This window comes from Delphinus delphis, chromosome 2 (assembly GCF_949987515.2).
Source record: "Delphinus delphis chromosome 2, mDelDel1.2, whole genome shotgun sequence".
Taxonomy (NCBI): Eukaryota; Metazoa; Chordata; class Mammalia; order Artiodactyla; family Delphinidae; genus Delphinus; species Delphinus delphis.
In genome coordinates, this window is record NC_082684.1 from 127,951,211 (window position 1) to 127,973,007 (window position 21,797).

The following is a 21,797-nucleotide window of genomic DNA, read 5'->3' on the forward strand; positions in this document are numbered from 1 at the left end:
AACATGCAGCCTGCGAAAAGGAGATCCCTTACTCCCCGAAAAGGAGTAAGTTAAGCAAAATGAGAAGACAGAGAAACACACAGCAGATAAAGGTAAAAACCCACCACACCTAACAAATGAAGAGGAAATACACAGTCTACCTGAAAAAGAATTCAGAATAATGATAGTAAAGATGATCCAAAATCTTGGAAACAAAATGGAGAAAATACAAGAAACGTTTAACAAAGAACTAGAAAAACTAAAGAGCAAACAAACAGTCATGAACAACACAATAAATGAAATTAAAAATTCTCTAGAAGGGATCAATAGCAGAATAACTGAGGCAGAAGAACGAATAAGCGACCTGGAAGATAAAATAGTGGAAATAACGAGTGCAGAGCACTATAAAGAAAAAAGAATGAAAAGAATTGAGGAGAATCTCAGAGACCTCTGGGACAACATTAAACGCACCAACATTCGAATTATAGGGGTCCCAGAAGAAGAGAAAAAGAAAGGGACTGAGAAAATATTTGAAGACATTATAGTTGAAAACTTCCCTAACATGGGAAAGGAAATAGTTAATCAAGTCCAGGAAGCACAGAGAGTCCCATACAGGATAAATCCAAGGAGAAACATACCAAGACACATATTAATCAAACTATAAAAAAGTAAATACAAAGAACAAATATTAAAAGCAACAAGGGAAAAACAACAAATAACACACAAGGAAATCCCCATAAGGTTAACAGCTGATCTTTCAGCAGAAACTCTGCAAGCCAGAAGGGAGTGGCAGGACATATTTAAATTGCTGAAGGGGAAAAACCTACAACCAAGATTACTCTACCTAGCACGGATCTCATTCAGATTTGACAGAGAAATTAAAACCTTTACACACAAGCAAAAGCTAAGAGAATTCAGCACCACCAAACCAGCTTTACAACAAATGCTAAAGGAACTTCTTTAGGCAGGAAACACAAAAGAAGGAAAAGACCTACAATAACAAACCCAAAACAATTAAGAAAATGGTAATAAGAACATACATATCGATAATTAACTTAAATGCAAATGGATTAAATGCTCCAAACAAAAGACATAGACTGGCTGAATGGATACAAAAACAAGACCCGTATATACACTGCCTACAAGAGACCCACTTCAGACCTAGGGACACATACAGACTGAAAGTGAGGGGATGGAAAAAGATATTCCATGCAAATGGAAATCAAAAGAAAGCTGGAGTAGCAATCCTCATATCAGACAAAATAGACTTTAAAACAAAAACTATTGCAAGAGACAAAGAAGGATATTACATAATGATCAAGGGATCAATCCAAGAAGAAGATACAACAATTGTAAATACTTATGCACCCAACATAGGAGTACCTCAATACATAAGACAAATACTAAAAGCCGTAAGAGGGGAAATTGACAGTAACACAATCATGGTAGGGGACTTTAACACCCCACTTTCACCAATGGACAGATCATCCAAAATGAAAATAAATAAGGAAACACAAGCTTAAAATGATACATTAAACAGGATGGACTTAATTGATATTTATAGGACATTCCACCCAAAAACTACAGAATACACTTTCTTCTCAAGTGCTCATGGAACATTCTCCAGGATAGATCATATCTTGGGTCACAAATCAAGCTTAGGTAAACTTAAGAAAATTGAAATCGCATGAAGTATCTTTTCTGACCACACGCTATGAGACTAGATATCAATTACAGGAAAAACCTGTAAAAAATACAAACACATGGAGGTTAAACAATACACTACTTAATACCCAAGAGATCAATGAAGAAATCAACGAGGAAATCAAAAAATACCTAGAAACAAATGACAATGAAAACATGACGACCCAAAACCTATGGGATGCAGCAAAAGCAGTTCTAAGAGGGAAGTTTATAGCAATACAGTCCTACCTTAACAAACAAGAAACATCTCAAATAAACAACCTAACCTTACACCTAAAGCAATTAGAGAAAGAAAAAACAAAAAAACCCGAAGTTAGCAGAAGGAAGGAAATCATAAAGATCAGATCAGAATAAATGAAAAAGAAACGAAGGAAACAATAGCATAGATCAATAAAACTAAAATCTGGTTCTTTGAGAAGATAAACAAAATTGATAAACCATTAGCCAGACTCATCAAGAAAAAAAGTGAGAAGACCCAAATCAATAGAATGAGAAATGAAAAAGGAGAAGTAACAACTGACACTGCAGAAATACAAAGGATCATTAGAGATTACTACAAGCAACTACATGCCAATAAAATGGACAATCTGGAAGAAATGGACAAATTCTTAGAAATGCACAACCTTCCAAGACTGAACCAGGAAGAAATAGAAAATATGAATAGACCAATCACAGGTACTGAAATTGAAACCGTGATTAAAAATCTTTCAACAAATAAAAGCCCAGGACCAGATGGCTTCACAGGTGAATTCTATCAAACATTTAGAGAAGAGCTAACACCTATCCTTCTCAAACTCTTCCAAAATATAGCAGAGGGAGGAACACTCCCAAACTCATTCTACGAGGCCACCATCACCCTGATATCAAAACCAGACAAAGACGTCACAAAGAAAGAAAACTAAAGGCGAACATCACTAATGAACATAGATGCAAAAATCCTCAACAAAATACTAGCAAACAGAATCCAACAGCACATTAAAAGGATCATACACCATGGTCAAGTGTTTATCCTAGGAATGCAAGGATTCTTCAACGAAAATCAATCAATGTGATACATCATATTAACAAATTGAAGGAGAAAAACCATATGATCATCTCAATAGATGCAGAGAAAGCTTTCGACAAAATTCAACACCCATTTATGATAAAAACCCTCCAGGAAGTAGGCATACAGGGAACTTACCTCAACATAATAAAGGCCATATATGACAAACCCTCAGCCAACATCGTTCGCAATGGTGAAAAACTGAAACCATTTCCACTAAGATCAAGAACAAGACAAGGTTGCCCACTCTCACCACTATTATTCAACATAGTTCTGTAAGTTTTAGCCACAGCCATCAGAGAAGAAAAAGAAATAAAAGGAATCCAAATAGGAAAAGAAGAAGTAAAGCTGTTACTGTTTGCAGATGACGCGATACTATACATAGAGAATCCTAAAGATGCTACCAGAGAACTACTAGAGCTAATCAATGAATTTGGTAAAGTAGCAGGATACAAAATTAATGCACAGAAATCTCCTGCATTCCTATACACTAATAATGAAAAACCTGAAAGTGAAATTAAGAAAACACTCCCATTTACCACTGCAACAAAAAGAATAAAATATCTAGGAATAAACCTACCTAAGAAGACAAAAGACCTGTATGCAGAAAATTATAAGACACTGATGGAAGAAATTAAAGATGATACAAACAGATGGAGAGATATACCATGTTCTTGGATTGGAAGAATCAACTTTGTGAAAATGACTATACTATCTAAAACAATCTACAGATTCAATGCAATCCCTATCAAAGTACCACTGGCATTTTTCACAGAACTAGAACAAAAAATTTCACAGTTTGTATGGAAACACAAAAGACCCCGAATAGCCAAATCAATCTTGAGAAAGAAAAACAGAGCTGGAGGAATCAGGCTCCCTGACTTCAGACTATACTACAAAGCTACATTAATCAAGATAGTATGGTACTGGCACAAAAACAGAAATATAGATCAATGGAACAGGATAGAAAGCCCAGAGATAAACCCACGCACATATGGTCACCTTATCTTTGATAAAGGAGGCAAGAATATACAGTGGAGAAAAGGTAGCCTCTTCAATAAGTGGTGCTGGGAAAACTGGACAGCTACATGTAAAAGAATGAAATTAGAACACTCCCTATCACCATACACAAAAATAAACTCCAAATGGATTAAAAACCTAAATGTAAGGCCAGACACTATCAAACTCTTAGAGGAAAACATAGGCAGAACCCTCTATGACATAAATCACAGCATGATCCTTTTTGACCCACCTCCTAGAGAAATGGAAATAAAAACAAAAATAAACAAATGGGACCTAATGAAACTTAAAAGCCTTCACACAGCAAGGGAAACCATAAACAAGACGAAAAGACAACCCTCAGAATGGGAGAAAATATTTGCAAATGAAGCAACTGACAAAGGATTCATCTCCAAAAGTTACAAGCAGCTCATGCAGCTCAATATCAAAAAAACAAACAACCCAACCCAAAAATGGGCAGATGACCTAAATCGACATTTCTCCAAAGAAGATATACAGATTGCCAACAAATACATGAAAGAACGCTCACCATCATTAATCATTAGAGAAATGCAAATCAAAACTACAATGAGATATCATCTCACACCAGTCAGAATGGCCATCATCAAAATATCTACAAACAATAAATGCTGGAGAGAGTGTGGAGAAAAGGGAACACTCTTGCACTGTTGGTGTGAATGTAAATTGATACAGCCACTATGGAGAAAAGTATGGAGGTTCCTTAAAAAACTTTAAATAAAACTACCATATGACCCAGCAATCCCACTACTGGGCATATACCCTGAGAAAACCATAATTCAAAAAGAGTCATGTACCAAAATGTTCACTGCAGCTCTATTTACAATAGCCAGGACATGGAAGCAACCTAAGTGTCCATCAACAGAGGAATGGATAAAGAAGATGTGGCATATATATACAATGGAATATTACTCAGCCATAAAAGAAACGAAATTGAGTCATTTGTAGTGAGGTGGATGGACCCAGAGTCTGTCATACAGATTGAAGTAAGTCAGAAAGAGAAAGACAAATACCATATGCTAACACATATATATGAAATCTAAAAAACAAAAAACAAATGGTCATTAAGAACCTAGGGGCGAGATGGGAATAAAGACACAGATCTACTAGAGAATGGACTTGAGGATACGCGGATGGGGAAGGGTAAGCTGGGACAAAGTGAGAGAGTGGCATGGACATATATACACTACTAAATGTAAAACAGATAGCTGGTGGGAGGCAGCCGCATAGCACAGGGAGATAAACTCAGTGCCTTGTGGCCACCTAGAGGGGTGGGATAGGGACAGTGGGAGGGAGGGAGACTCAAGAGGGAGGAGATATGGGGATATATGTCTATGTATTACTGATTCACTTTGTTATAAAGCAGAAACTAACACACCATTATAAAGCAATTATACTCCAATAAAGATGTTAAAAAAACCTAAAAACTCCACTAAAAAACTGTTAGAACTAATAAATGAATTCAGTAAAGCTACAGGATACAAGATCAACATACAGAAATCCGTGATATTTCTATACACTAATAATGAACTATCAGAAAGAGAAATTAAGGAAACAATCCCATTTATAAGTGCATCAAAAAGAATAAAATACCTAGAAATAACTTTAACCAAGGAGATGAAAGACCTGTACAATGAACACTGTAAGACACAGCAAAAAAAACTGAAGAAGACACACAAAAAAATGGAAAGATATTCTGCGTTCATGGATAGAAAGAACAGATATTGTTACAATGTCCATATTACCCAAAGCAATCTACAGATTCAATACAATCCCTATCAAAATTCCAACGGCACATTTCAGTGAACAAAAACAAACAAATCTAAAATTTGTTCGGAACCACAAAAGATCCCAAATAGCCAAAACAACACTGAGAAAGAACAAAGCTGGAAACATCATGCTCCTTGATTTCAAACTATACTACAAAGCTTTAATAATCAAAATGGTATGGTACCAGCACAAAAACAGACACACAGATCAACAGAACAGAATTGAGAGCCCAGAAATAAACCCACACATATATGTAAATTAATTTCTGACAAGGGAGCAAAGAACATACAGTGGAGGAAGGATAGTCTCTTCAGTAAATAGTATTGGGAAAACTGAACAGCCACGTGCAATAGAATGAAACTAGACCACTGTCTTACACTAGAAACAAAAATTAACTCAAAATGGATTAAAGACTTGAATGTAAAACATGAAACTATAAAATTCCTAGAAGAAAACAAAAGCAGTAATTTCACTGATATCAGTTTTAGCAATGTTTTGTGTGTTCTGACTTCAAAGGCAAGGGAAACAAAAGCAAAAATAAACAAACAGGATATCAAACTAAAAAAGCTTCTGCTTTTAGGAAACCATCATCAAAACAAAAAGGCAACTTACTGAATGGGAAAAGGTATTTGCAAATCACATATCCAAAAAGTGGTTAATATCCAAAATATATAAAGAACTCACACAACTCAAGAATAAAAAAACAAAACAAAAAAAGCCTGATTAAAAAATGGGCAGAAAATCTGAGTACATTTTTCCAAAGAAGACATACAGATGGCCAACAGGCACATGAAAAGATGTTCAACATAACTAATTATGAGGAAAATGCCAATCAAACCCACAATGAGATATTATTTCACATTTGTTAGAATGGTTATCATTGAAAAGACAAGAAATAAAAAAAATTAAAAAAAAGAAAAGACAAGAAATAACAAATGTTGGACAAGATGTGGAGAAAAGGGAACCCTTGTATAATGTTGGTGGGACTGTAAATTGGCGCAGCCACCATGGAAAACATTATGGAGATGTCTCAAAAAATAATAATAATAATAATAGAACTACCATATCATCCAGTTATTCCACTTCTGGGTATTTATCTGATGAACACAAAAACACTAATTGAAAAGATATATATACACAGCTATGTTTACTGCAGTAATATTTACAATAGCCAACATATGGAAACAACTGTCCACTGATGAATGTATATGTGTGTGTATACACACACACACACACACAAACACAATGGACTATTAACTCACCATAAAAAAGAATAGAATCCTGCCATTTGTGACAACATGGATAGACCATAAAGGTATTATACCAAGTGAAATAAGTCAGATGGAAAAATAAAAATACTATATGATTTCACTCATATATGGAATCTAAAAAAAACGAAACAAATGAACAAACAAAATGAAACAAAAACAAACTCAAAAATACAGAGAACAGATTAGTGGTTACCAGAGGGGAAGAGGATTAAGGGGTGGGCAAAGTGGGCGAAGGAAGTCAACAGTATTGTGACGGATGGGAACTAGACTTGCGGTGGTGACCACTTTGTAGTATATACAGATGTCAAATTATAATGCTGTACACCTGAAACTTACATAATTTTTAAAAAGCTAATTTTTTTCTATCATAAAATTTAAAGATGTATAGTATAATAGGTAATATCAAACTCTACTTCAGATCTGAAGCCAAAAAAGACAGAGAGAATTAGAAGGAAATCTGTACAGTAGGATTCGGTTTCCTAGTCAGACAGCTAGTCCATGAAAACCCAGACCATGCAGTCCCATAGGAGATAAGAGAAGAGAGGGTCAACATTCCTGCAACATAAAACCCTGTAGTTGCCTTTTACAAAAGAATACAAAACACATCCTTTTCTAGACGACAAGATCTTTTAACAGACTTTTGGAATGCAAAACTGACAACAGAACTACAAGTTGCATTTATAATAGGATTCAAATTTTATTTGCACATGTTTAATAAACATATATATGTGAAATAAAATCTAAGTCAATAATTAAAGTTCAACTCTCTAAATTAGGAACTACTATATTTATATATTATTTCTATGCTGCTTATAGTGCAACTTACATATTCACTGATGCTATCATTCCACAAGCTGCATTTGTAAGGAAAGGAGTATATAAGAAACAATGTATACTTTGTCTTATTCTATATAGAAGAAAAAGTTTATCAAACTACAGGATTCTCTTCTCTCCTTATATTAACTTCTTCATTGAATCTGGAAACCAACAACCTCTTTTAACTTCAGGACCATAGTTGAATTAAGAACTGGCAATCTACCTGAAATATTTAGTTCTGAGGTTTAACACTGTGAATGCAGCCAGTCCCCAAAGGCAAATGCTGAAAAACAGTCTAAGGATATTGCTGCAAAAACAATTTCTCAAGTCAAGGAGAGAACTGACATTAGGAAAATACTTTTTATTGCTTCTCCAATGCCTTAAATCTTCTTTCACACAAACTCCCACAATTACTCCTACTTCATACCCAAATAAAATCTATAAAAACTGTTTCACACCTGGGAAGAAGGCAGTTTCTCAGCATTTGAAATATTCAACTCATTATTTCAAAATATTTAAGAAGTATACCATGGCATCTTCCCGTGTAATAACAAAAGTAAATCAATCTCTTATGAAAATTATGGGTGGGGGAGAATCCTAAGTTTAAACAATGCAAAGTGCTCTTGTCATATAAAGGATTTAGGAGGAAAGAGTTTTCCTGCTCCTCCATCATCAAGGGAACCAAAGAAGATTAGGGAGGGAGAGATAGGGGATTATGAGGAAAACTTTTCTCTAAAAGATAAGAAACGAAATAGTCTACGTAATGTGGGTGAACTTATAAATATACTGGAAAGCTAAAATCTTTCATTAATTTTTAAATGTAATATTTCTACCATTATTTTATTCAACAGCACATGATACTTACTATGCCCCAGGCATTATTTTAAACACTTTTCAATTATTAGTTCATTAACCCTCCGAGGTAGGTACTATCAATATCCCAATTTTACAGATGAGAACACTAAGGATAGAGAAATAAAGTAATTTTCCCAAGACCGCACCGCTATTAAGCGTCAGAGATAAGATTTAATCCCAGGCCGTCTGGGTTCACAATCCACGCTCTTAACCACAATGCAATGCTGACTCTCTAAAAAGCAATATGCTCATGAAAGCCCAGTGTCTTATAGTTAAACAGTTAATAAAATCTGCTAAACAAATTAAAAGTGAAAAAAATAGAGACAGCAAAAAGTAGAAAACCTATTATTCATAGTTCAAACACATTACTATGAGTATAATTTCCCATCAGTCTTCTTTCCTTGTTCACACAGAGTTTTTGTTTTCCCTTTAGTTATCATTCAGCAGACATAATTTTCTAGAAAATGAAAAACTAAAATATTACTCTCTCAACACTTTTAAAATAACAGTTAAAATTAAACACATTGTGTATCAAACACTTACATGCTTGCTATTATTCTTCTTTCACCTCACAACCCCATGAAGTAGGTGTAAGTATTATCCCCATTTTACAAATGAGGAAACTGAAGCACAGTTAAGAAACTAACTTAAGGGCCCATGGCTAGTAAGCAGTTGAGCCAGGATTCAAATTCAGGCTGCTTGACTCCTGAACCAGAATTCTTTTCTACTCATGGAGGATAGGATTATGAGCTACTTGATACATAAGGATCATGTTTTTAAAGAGTAGTATTGTTTGTTTGGCTTAGCCTAAAATGAGTATGTTAGCATACAAATTTATTTTATTTTGCCCTAATTCTTACTTACACAACTGAAGTTCTCAGTATCTTAAGGTTTCTTGAGCAAGCTAAATAACTCTTCAGGTCTTACTTTACAAGGGTAAAGTATTTTACATAATTCCTTCATTCAACAACCATTTGAGTACCCATTACATGCTAGGAACTGCGCTAATAAGACAGTCTTTGCACTCAAGGCAGAGTCTCTTTTCACTCAGCATATTAATATGCTAAAGTTTCTCCCAATTAATAAATACAACACACTGTACATACAAATGGTTAATAGCTTTGCCAACCATTCAGTGGCAGAATTGAGAATGGAATCCCGTGATTTTTTGCCCCCTATGCTATAAAGTAGATAAACCCCTCATTTTTCTTAAGTTCCTAGAGAGTGATTGATAAATAATTACTCAATAGGTACAATCTGCCTTTCTCATGCTATACCACCTTTTATCAGCTGGCAATGAAAGCCTATCCATTTTTAGTGCAAAGGAGTTGAAATTAAAATATTTTACTAAAACCTTGGTTTACTAGGTTAGACATTTAAATTACTTGTAAAGTTCCATAATCGCATTGGGGTGTGACTTTAGTAACCAAGTGACAAATGTGAATGTCTAAAACTATCCATGAAAGAAGCAGTCAAAAATGTTGCATGTTCGCAGAAGATGAAGGCCAATTCTGCTTGATTTTACACTGAAACATTTTATTTTAAGCAGTCTTAAGATGAATCCAACTGACTGTGAAAAGATGGCAGAGAGATAAAAGTTAAAAAGTCAAGTGTAGGGCTTCCCTGGTGGCGCAGTGGTTGATAGAGTCCACCTGCCGATGCAGGGGACACGGGTTCGTACCCTGGTCCGGGAAGATCCCACATGCCATAGAGCGGCTGGGCCCATGAGCCATGGCCGCTGAGCCTGCTTGTCCGGAGCCTGTGCTCCGCAACGGGAGAGTCCACAACAGTGAGAGGCCCGCGTACCACAAAAAAAAAAAAAAAAAAGTCAAGTGTAGCAGAAACCCTCCTAACCAGTTCACTGAGTGGTTTAATTGATAGCAATAACTAAAGGCACAATTACCCACCTAAGAGCTTAATGAAACCTTGACAAGTTCTTTGATACATATTTACATTAGTGTTTATATGTAGCTGGCACAGGCTTGAGTTCATTATTTCTCATGCCTATGTCCTCTAAGAAGCTTCTCTAGTAATGTTATTTGAACCATTATCTGGTAGTTGCCTTTCACTGCTACTTTCTTTTTCAGTCTGTAATTTGTCTCATCCTAGATTGTAAATTTACGGCACAATGTTAACTCCCAAAATGGCTCAGTGCCTTGCCAATAACAGGTATTAAAAAAGTGCTTATTAATAATAGATATGAAATCCACCCTATAGCCACACCCCAATCCTTATCATTTTGCAGAACTGCTTCTCCTCATCTCTCTGACTAGGATGCCCTGGGGTCAGTCCTTGAACCTCTTTTCTAGCTACGTTCACTCCTCAGGTGATCTTATCTATACTGACAACTTCTAAATGTATTCAACCTGGACCATTCTCCTCTGAACTACAGATTCATTTGTTCAACTGCTGACTTGACATCTCGAGTACACGTCTCTTAGACATCTCAAAAACGTAGCCAGTCTGGAACAGAACTCTTGAACTCTACCCAGAAACCTGCTCTGCTCACAGTCTTCCCATCTCTGAAAATGGCAACTCCATCCTTCCAGTTGCTTAAGCCAAAAGCCTTGAAGTCATCCTTGACTCTTCTCTTTTCACATTCCACATCCAATCCATCAGCAGACCTTGTTGGATCAAAACATACCCAGTTAGAGTCAGAGATATATTTTACACACCGAAAAAAATATAGATGTGTGGATACACAGATTAGTATGCATACATATATTTCCTAGTTCTGTCCACTGACAGCATCTAGCAGCAGTAGCAACAAGCACACCTAACATCCAGATCTTGACCTCAAAATACCATTCTCCAATAAAAGGAATCAGAATTTCTTGAAGAAATGAGTCTAGGGCAGAGGCAGGAAAAATACAAGATGAGCCTGAAACATCTAGTAGTGCCAGAAAATAAAGAAGTGTAACATGTACATACATGCGTAACATGTACATACATGTACATACATACATAAAGAAGTGTAACATGTACATACAAAGGATAGGAGCACATCAAAAAGACACAGAAGTCAACCTAAAAGAGCTCCCAATGGGCAAAGCTGGAATAATTCAGGCAACAAAATAAATAATGATACCAAGTGAATTATAACCCTAAGAATAAAGTAAGTATCCATAAATTAGAACTGATATAAATGATTAGATAGATAAGGAACAAACTTTCCTTACAAAAGAATTCCAATTAATAAATGTAGTAAGAATGAGGGAAAATAAACAGTACATGCAGGCAAGATTACTGATGAATGCTAAAATTAGTGAGCAGAGGGGCTTCCCTGGTGGCTCAGTGGTTAAAAGTCTGCCTGCCAATGCAGGGGACACTGGTTCGAGCCCTGGTCCAGGAAGATCCCACATGCCGCGGAGCAACTAAGCCCATGTGCCACAACTACTGGGTCTGTGCTATAGAGCCTGCGAGCCACAATTACTGAAGCCTGCACGCCTAGAGCCCGTGCTCTGCAACAAAAGAAGCCACCGCAATGAGAAGCCCACGCGCCGCAATGAAAAGTAGCCCCCGCTCACCGCAACTAGAGAAAGCCTGCGCGCAGCAATGAAGACTCAATGCAGCCAAAAATAAATAAATAAATAAATTTTTTAAAATAAATAAAATCAGTGAGCAGAAACAGGATACTGGCAAAGGCTCAAAGTATCTCTCCCAAAATATTTACCAATTACTGTGGTGGTTGTAATATATGTCCAGAAATTCTTTGATACATCTGCCTCCAGGAAGTGGAGTTTAATTCCCCTCCCCTTGAGTGTGGGCTGAATTTAATGACTTGCTTCTAATGGTCAGAGTATGGAAGGTGAAAAATAATGGAGAAATCTGGCAGAAACCACCTTAACAAAGTGATCACCAGTGACGTCATGTTGATAATATGGATCTCCTCTATGGCATGATAAGAAGGGCACTTCACTCTGTGATACTCTTCCTCAAACCTCAGTAACTAATCATGAGAAGATCTCAGAAAACCCAAATTGAGGAACATCCTACAAGATACTTGACCAGTACTCTTTAAAAATAAGTATCAAGGTGGGCTTCCCTGGTGGCGCAGTGGTTGGGAGTCCGCCTGCCGATGCGGGGGACGCGGGTTCGTGCCCCGGTCCGGGAGGATCCCACGTGCTGCGGAGCGGCTGGGCCCATGGGGCCGTGGCTGCTGGGTCTGCGCGTCGGGAGCCTGTGCTCCGCAGCGGGAGAGGGCACGGCGGTGAGGGGCCCGCGTGCCGCAAAAAAAAAAAAAAAAAAGTATCAAGGTCATAAAAGGTAAGGAAAGACCAAGAAACTGTCATGCATTAGAAGAGATAAGGAAGACTTGACAACTAAAAGCAATGTAGTATCCTGGTTTGGATAACGGAATGGAAAAGGAATATTAGTGGGAAAACTGGTGAAATACAAATAAAGTCTGCAGTTTGTCTGAAGCATTGTACCAATGTTAATTTCTTAGCTTGACAAATGTACCATGGTTATGTAAGATGTTAACATTAGGGAGAAAAGGATGAAGGGTATACAGCAGTGACTCTTAATAGGAGCAATTTTGCCCCACGGGGGCATTTGGCAATGTCTAAAGACATTTTTGATTGTTACAACAGGGATGTGGTACTGGCATCTATAGATAGAGACCAGGGATGCTGCTTAACATCCTGTATAGCACTGGGCAATCCCCACAACAAAGGTTTAGCCGGTCCAAAATGTCAGTAAGGCTGAGGCTGAGAAACACTGGCATAAAGAAACTCTATGCATTATCTGTGCAACTCCTTCGTAAATCTAAAATTATTTCAAAATAAAAAGTTAAAAATATATCCAAATCCAATCATTTCTCATCAATTTCCTAGTCTAAGACACCACTACCCTCAACTAGATTTTTAAAGTCTAAGACACCACTACCCTCAACTAGATTTTTAAAGAGAGCCTCCTAACTGATCTTCTAGTTTTTATTCTTCACCTCTTTAGACTACTTTCAACACAGTAGCCAGAGTGAAGTTTTTAAAGCATTAACCTGATCATGTCATTCTGCTCAAAAACCTGTAATGGTTTCCATCTCAAAAAATAAACACCCAAGTCCTTCCAATGTTCTACAGGCTCTATGTAATCTGGACCCAGTTATCTCTCCACTTTGTTTCTCCACAAAGTAGAAACCACTTTCTACTCTACTATTCACTCCAGTCCAGGCACACTGACCTCCTAGTGTTCTGGGAATACACCAAGCACACCTCTGCTTCAGGGCCAATGCAAACTGTTTCTTAGACCTAGTGTGCTCCTGATTACCTCCATCCTTCAAGCCTTTGCTCATTCCTCACCAAGTCCTTCCCAGACATCCTTTTTAAAAGTGCACACACCCCTTGGCATACCTATCCCTCTTGCCTGCTTAATTTTCCTCCACAGCACCTATCACCTTCTAATACTGTATAACAAGTTACTTATTTTGTTTAATGTCTGTCTCACCCGCTCTAGAATGTAAGATCCACGAGGGCAGGGATTTTTGTCTGTTTGGTTCACTACTATAACCTCTGCACCTAGAACAATGCCTAGCATGCACATAATGCTCAACAAACATTTGTTAAATGAATGATACACCTTTGAAGTCCTAAATTTAATATCCCAGTGTCGTTCTACCACTTTTCATCATTACTGCATTTTCTTTCTTATCTCCTTACTTGAGAACACTATGGTTTGGAGAAGAAAGAATGGGTATTGGATCCTGGTTGTATCACTTGATAGTGTGTGTCTCTCTGGGTATGTAACTTAACCTTTCTAATCCTCAGTTTCTTCATCTGAAGGAGAATGACAAAGGGATGGATGTAAGATTAATAACACTCATGTTAGGATTAGAAATAAGGTATTAAAGTGTCTAGCATATAGTAGGTAATCCATAAGGAAAAGCTAATATTTTTGCTCCCTCTTCACTAGTTCTTCGGCTTCACACTGACCTCTAACTTTCACGCCCTTCATTTTCTCCCAGTTGAATCACCCCTTCTATGATTCCTGCTCATGAACCAACCTGGACTCCACAGTTCATTTCAGTCAGTCCTTAACATCATTAATTCCCTCAACCAACTGCCCTTTAGGTATTTCTACCAAGCAGGCATCTGCAAAGCAGTGGATAACAGCCTGGGCTCTGGAATTGAACCACCAGGGTTTGAACGCCAGCTGTTCATCTTACAATCAAGGAGAATAACAACAGTACCTACCTTATGAGCTCTTGTGAGTATTAAATGGTTTCTTCAGCCGTACATACCCAGAGTGATCAGTGCTGGAGAAAAATCAAACCATGCAAATTGGTATCCCTACAAATCCAAGGTCTACAACCTCAAATGGGTCCTCAATGCTACCTAACAATCCTTTTTCATTATCTTAGTTGTGAGTCTGTCTGTCTGACTCTCTCCCCCACACCACTGCCTTGGAAGCTGTTATACACTTACACTCTCTTTTTAAAGAATCCCTATTCTACCATGTTCCCCATCATTCTAAGCAGGTACTCAAAAATGATATAAGACACATCAATTCGTTCTCCTTCCTGCCCCTATCATTTAGAAACTTATTTACAGTGCCTCCAACTTCACCTCCTTCGTTTCTGCTCAATGAAAAAGGAATATCGGGCTCCCCTGGTGGCGCAGTGGTTGAGAGTCCGCCTGCCGATGCAGGGGACACGGGTTCGTGCCCCGGTCTGGGAAGATCCCACATGCTGTGGAGCGGCTGGGCCCGTGAGCCATGGCCGCTGAGCCTGCGCGTCCGGAGCCTGTGCTCCGCAATGGGAGAGGCCACAACAGTGAGAGGCCCATGTACCGCCAAAAAAAAAAAAAAAAAAAAGGAAAATCATCTCCTATGCAAGGCCAACTTCTCTACCTATGCCTTGGATCCCATCCCCTCCTACTGTCTCCAAATCCTTGGCTCCATCAATCACCTCTGTCCCCCATCTCTCCACCTCCCCAACACTGCTTCAATTTCTCCCCTCCACTGGTGCTTTCCAATCCCACATAAACATGCCCAAGATCCTCTTAATTTAAAAAAGGGGTAGAAGGAGTAAACTTCTCTAAATCCCCTGCATCTCCCTTCACCTATACTATTTGTTCAGTCCTTTGTTGAAAACACTGTATCCCTCTCAATTAGCTACCTTCCTAGCCGTCATTGACTCTTCAACCCCCTTACCCCCAAAGCACTACAATGTAGCTACCTGCTCTAGCTGAAGTTACAAATGACTTAATCACCAAGTTTCAGGGACTTTTTTCAGTTATCTTACTTGGCCTTTTCATGGCAGGATACAGTACTGTCCACTCCTAGTCCTTGAAATATTCTTCTCCCTCAGCTTCTGTGACAATTCTCGCATAGTTCTTTTTTTCAGCTTTGGTCTGTCTGGCACAGATGTTTGGCTTCTCTTAGTTGTCTGCCCCATTCAGTAGCTCACAACAGAAATATGGGAATCATGCTAAATCTTCAATCTTGCTCAACTCTGTAATCTGATTATTTACCCTGTCCTGTTGATAATACTTCCTAAACCTCTTATACATCCACCCCTCTTCTACATCTCTCATCATTTCTCATCAGGAATATGGCTTCCTAACTGGTCTTGCTTCCAGTTTTGCCCTTCTCTAATCCAGCATTCACCTCACTGCCTAGAACACAAATACGATTCTATCACAGCATAATTTTTCCCCCCACTAAATCCTCACAGCCTTCAGGACAAAGTTAAAGCTCCTTAGTTTGGTTCATAAGGCATTCGGTGATTTGGCTTCTTATCACTTCATCAGCTCCTGTTCTAAAACTCTGCTGTCCACTTGTGCCTACTGAGTACTTGAACATGGCTAGACACAACTGAGATGTGGTATTAGTATAAAATACATACCAGATTCTGAAGACTTCGTATGAAAAAGAGAATGTCAAACATCTCAATAATGCTTTTTTATAGTGATTACAGATTGAAATAAAATTTTAGATATATCAGCTTAAATAAAATATATTACTAAAATTAATTTCACCTTTTCCTTTTTTAACATGGTTAATAGAAAGTTTTAAAATACATATGTGAATTACATTTGTGACTTGTATTATTATATTTTTACAGAACAGCACTGGTCTAGAATGTCCTTTCCCTTTTCCTGAACCTAGTTAACTGCTATCTATTTTTGAAGATTAGCTCAGGTAACCCACTAAGATGCATTTTGGGACATGCCCCTCCCAAGACCCCAAGTCTTAGTCAACTACCCCTCCTGCTCTGTGCTTCCATCCAAAGGAATCTGCTTACACCTGTTATATATCACTCCACATTATAATTATTGGTTATCAGCTATCTTCTCCTCCTAAACTATATGCTCCTTGCAAAAAGGCATATCATTGTACATATACTCAGGGCTTACCACCATGTTTACCACTTAAAAGGCACTCAAAATATTTGCTGAACAAATGTGAACTATCTATTCCTGGCCTGAAAGTTACTAGAATTTCTCCAAGGAAAACAAACCAGCAAAGAAGGAGTCTAGACTTTCCCAAGAGCTCCAGTAATGAAAGGATCAGAACGAAGGTAGGGAGTAGGAATTAAAGTAAAGAGAAGAGCAATAAGAAAATAAGGCTCATCACACACAACTACCTCTTAACAGTGAAAACAGGAATTTGCAGCAGTGAAATGGAGCCTTGAACTCAACTTGGCATGCCAGGGGCCACAGTTTGGTTCCTAAATTACTCAAATAATCCATCCAACAAAAGAGTATGATTTGGCAGGTTTCAACACAAACAGCTAGAGCCCAGCACCTGTTCCACTTAAACAGAGCATCATTACAGTTAAAAACAACAACAAATCTCTCTTATGAAGCAAACACTAATCTCATGGTGCTTCACCACGGAACAATTTAGAAGAGTTATTATGTGCCAAAGCATGAATTTATGGATGATGCTTATTTGGCAAATATGGTTGGCACTGCTAGATGTTGAAAAACATGTATGCAAATAAGCAAATAAAATTTTTAAGCTCTCAGACTTAAATATTTACATTATCATAAATGTACAAAGATAAATGTTTATATGAGAACACATACAACACATTCCAGGAACACATTTTTTAATGTGATTGTCAGGAACGGTTATGAAGTGGCATTATTTCTTTATGGGCCTCAGGATAGACTCTTAAAAATGACTTCTGACAGAATGTTAATGGGGTACAAAAATTATGGAAGAAGTTTTTCTGTACTATCTCTGGGTAAAATGAATAGTCACAGTATCATAATAGTTCAAAGCAATCTTATCTTTTCCTTTCACCAAAATACTTTTCTTCCCATCCTGGAACCCAGCCAAACATAAATGTCAAACCATAAATGCGCGGGGGCGGGGAAAGGATGAAGAAGAGGACCACACATCAAAAAGGCTTAAAGAAAATAATGACATTTTTTTCCCCACATAATATAGTCATGTTAGAGTCTCCAAAAATAAAGACATGATAAAATATTTCCCCTCTTCCCCTCTGACAGTTTTGGAAAGATGTTTGTTTTTTTCACATAGTTTGTGAGTTGGTCATAGCCAAAACTCACTAGCAATGGTATGAATTCTGCTTCCATTGTTAACTGTTAATCTCTGGGTCGAGGCTACAACTCCCATCTCTGAAGTTAAGTAAATGTACCATACTTGCCATTACAGTTTACTAAACGAGTCACCGAAGAGAAGTGCCAGGCACTTCAGAAAGTAATTAGGGTAGTCAGTGGACTGAGCTATCTAGAAATGTTCTGAGATTATAGAGAAGCCATCATGAAGCAAGTATTCAAGATTGCTCATGGAAAGTTTTACCCCTGTGGATAATTCACGGTTTTCACTTCTACACTGCAGAGAGCAATATGGGTTCTCCGACTATACACATTACCACATCATTTCGTTTATCAGGGGAAAAAAAAGAAAAGAAAAAAAGGCGTTGTGGCCGAACAAAAATCAAGAGGTAGGCCCCAAAACAGAATCCTCAAGGCAATCCCAATTCAGGTGAAAAGCTGTGGACATACATAATACAATGACCTAAATATAACCTTTCATGTAAATCTCCAAGTATTTAATTCAACGTATAATCTTACCACATTTAACAGAGGCAAAAGAAAATGTATTAGGTTTTCTATAACAAGGCCAATAAAGATGAAATCAGTTTTCCTTTAACTCGTCACTATCCCCTCAACCCCAACCTTGCAATAACTCCATTCCACAGCTCTCAAATTCCTAAACGGGGATCTTAAAAAACACAACGTATTGCAAAAAAGTTAACATTTAAAGGTGGGAGGGCTCCTCTTTCCTGTTGCTCTCAGCAGTCTTTAATGCAGTCAAAGGACGAAAAAATGCAATCAAGCTCTCAGACGTATGGTGCAGGCAACAGGGAGGGGGTAGAGAAGGGGCTCAGACGGCAAGTCCTCAACGCGGGAGGTGAGAAAAGTTGCAAGAAAGGACGAGTCAAAGGGTGAAGGAGAAACAAAACTGACCCAACGAACCACTCAAAATCCCCCCAAAACCGAGGAAACCCGCACGTTAGGGGGCTCACAAACCGTAGAGCCAAGTGAGCAGGCAAAGAGTCACCGGGTTTCACCCTGGCGCTGCTGGCCAGGCTGCGCTGGATCCTCCCGGGTTTGGAGGTGGATGTCCGTGCAGACTTAGCAGGAGCGAAAGGAGTCCTTCCTGCCCCAGCCTCACCGCGTCCGGCTCCTCCAAGATTCACTTTCCCCAGCAGCCTTCCAGCCGCGCCCGGGGGCGTCCCTCGCCGCCAGGTCCCAACTTTCCCTCCTCTGGGGGGCGCCGAGCTGCCGGGGCCGCCGCCGCCACAGCCACCGAGAGAAGGGGCGGGAGCGGGGGCGCTTGGGGGCGCGCGGCGCCAGCGGGCTCCGGGGGCGGCAGGGCGCGGGGGTGGCCGTGGCCGGAGAGCCCGCGCCGGGCCGGACGCACCGGCCGCCAAAGCCCCCGCGGCGGCGCCACCCAGACCCCACGCCGCCCCGCCCGGATTCCCCCAGGTCAGCTCCCTCACCCCGTGGCGACCCAGGTCCCACAAGCCGGCGCGAGAGGAGAAGGGAAAGGAGGCGACGTGGGCAACCTTGCCCCAGTTACCTGAGGGGCTCACACGCCGCCGCGGTGACTACCTTCGCCGGCCGTCCAGTACTCTTCCTGGTGACCGCGGCCGCCACCGCCGAGCAACTGACACTGACTAACAACAACTAACTAACTACTAGCCGCCGCCGAGTCCACCGCGCGCTCCCGGCCGCCCGTAGACCGCCCGGCCCACCAGCCTGCCCGCCTCCTCCCAGCCCGGCGCGCCGCCCCTCCGCGCGCGCACTCGCTGCCGCGCTCCTTGAGCGAACACGCGCGCGCGCGCGCGCACGAGGCCACGGCCCTCTCCCAGTCTCGCCTCAGCCCCGAGGGAGGAGTCACCATGAGGCCCCTCCTCTCGCGTTCCTACCTCCAGAGGAAGAGAACTAGAGAGCGTCTGATTGGCTGAGGGAGGCGTGGCCAAAGGAAGAGGGCGGGACGACCAGGACCTTGGGCCGGCGTGAAGGGAAATTTCAGTTCAATTACGTACCAGGGGAAAAAAGGGAACGAAGTATTGGTCCATTTGGTGCCTAAGCCCCTTAGGTCTGCCTACAGTCGAATACAGGATATGTGTCTTCAAGGATTCCAGCACATAGTAATAACCAATTTAAGTCCCAATACTTTCTGCAGGCCTTAGCAATGTAAAAAACTACATCTCCCAGAAACCTCCGCGAAAATAAGGCTCACCTTGCGTAATCACGTAGTCCTTCGCCTCCTTTGAACAAAATAATCCCTCCATTTTTCTGAAGATATGGGAAATAATATTTCATTTTTCTCCTCACCAGAACAGCCTTAAGTGCTGCATTAGAGAAGTTACCTATGGGAAGGTGGTTAAGCGATTAGGTAAAGGGAAAGAAAAGACATCAAAATAAAGTACTGCGGAGGAATTTTTGTCAAGCTGTGAGGCGACGCAGTGAGAAGAGTGAAGGCGATTGAGAGGGGCTCAGGGAATTGTCCCCTGTGCCAGGGACTTTCTTTAGGCCCCAGGCCCCTGCCTACCCCTGTCGTCAGCAGGTCAGTAAGCAAGGCGAGCTTGGGGGTGGCCACAGTGGATGTGCCCTTCACCCCTTGAAGATCATCCCTCTTTTGCTGTTATTGGTTTGTCTCGGTTTGAGGCCGACTGAATGGGGGCGCCTCACTTCCGGTTGGGGGAGGGGAGGAAGGCCATTCTGGGGGAGGGGGAACATAACTCACTTCCTGTGGGGGTAGGGTGATGGGTTGGGGTGTCCAACCCACTTCCTGTGCCGGCGAGGGCTTGAAAAGGTGATGCTTGGTGCCGTATGGATAGACGGTATCTTAAAGCTTTGGGATTGTGCCTTACGTGAAAAGTTAGGTTATTCCACGAAGTTGTGCTAATCACCAGCCTCCAGTCAGAATTTATGTGACTTTTGGTTCCAAGTGTAAGAGGAAAATTTTCTCCCCAGCAGAATTTTCTTAATGAGTTATTCAAAGAATTCGAAACCCCTTGTTAAAACCCTTTACTCGTCTCTACAATACGACATGCTTTCTTGTGTGACTCATGAATTGCCCACCCCTTCTCCCTTACTCAAGTCCAACCTTGACTTAGTGAGGTTTAGGGGTGTTCTCTGCCTTGACATGCCACAGGAACTCTGTAGCTATTCTTAAGGAGGTCGTTTATTACGGACCTCCTTAAGGACTCAATATTTTACATAAATTTTGAAGCATTTTCACCTTACCGGAGTGAAAATATCATCCTGAAGTACTCAATTACTTGGTGTTATCTTAACTGATGTGATCGGGATCTTAAATCCTTAGACCTGTTGATTTTAGGCTACAGATTCTGCCCTGGGCCTGAAAACAACTTCCTCAGCTTTAAAAATTCTTATTGGTAACTTACATGTAACAACTGAAAGTTGCAGTGTAGTACATTTTCCCCCTTTGTGATTTAATTAAATTCAGCACCGATTAAAAAATGGTGTCTGCACTTTGTAGTTTTAAGGCATGGTGCAGGGATCATGAGATTCAGCTCAGATTTTAAGAAGGGGGAAAATTTGGCTCACAAAGGACTAAAGATGAATACCAGAATTTTCTGTTTTTCCTATATTCTCAATATTTTATAAGAAACTATACGTAAAGTGGTAATGAACAGTCAACAGTTTGATTTTTTGGTTTCTGTTTTCAAGTACCACAGTACTTGGTAAGTTGGGGTGGGCAGGGTACTGAAGGAATCAATCTATTTGGAGTTTACGAAATCTCAACAACTTTAGTAATTTTAGAATATCAAGTGAATTGTAGTGTCTTTCAAGAATTTTTAAAAGAAT

The 21,797-nt window shown here is 39.8% G+C and overlaps 2 protein-coding genes across 6 annotated transcripts in view; one reads left to right on the plus strand and one right to left on the minus strand.

Moving 5' to 3' along the window:
• PEAK1 (pseudopodium enriched atypical kinase 1) overlaps positions 1–19,668 on the minus strand; it is a 295,173-nt gene extending 275,505 nt beyond the window's left edge. For all 4 annotated transcript variants that reach the window (XM_060005562.1, XM_060005563.1, XM_060005560.1 and 1 more), the window contains exon 1: positions 19,537–19,668. The gene's annotated coding sequence lies outside the window, so the exon portion shown is untranslated. The remainder of the gene's footprint in view (positions 1–19,536) is intronic.
• Positions 19,669–20,232: 564 nt separating this feature from the next.
• Positions 20,233–21,797, plus strand: part of HMG20A (high mobility group 20A) — a 69,729-nt gene continuing 68,164 nt past the window's right edge. Inside the window, exon 1 of one of the 2 annotated variants that reach the window (XM_060005564.1) lies at positions 20,233–20,529. The gene's annotated coding sequence lies outside the window, so the exon portion shown is untranslated. The remainder of the gene's footprint in view (positions 20,530–21,797) is intronic. The other variant, XM_060005565.1, reaches the window with a different exon arrangement.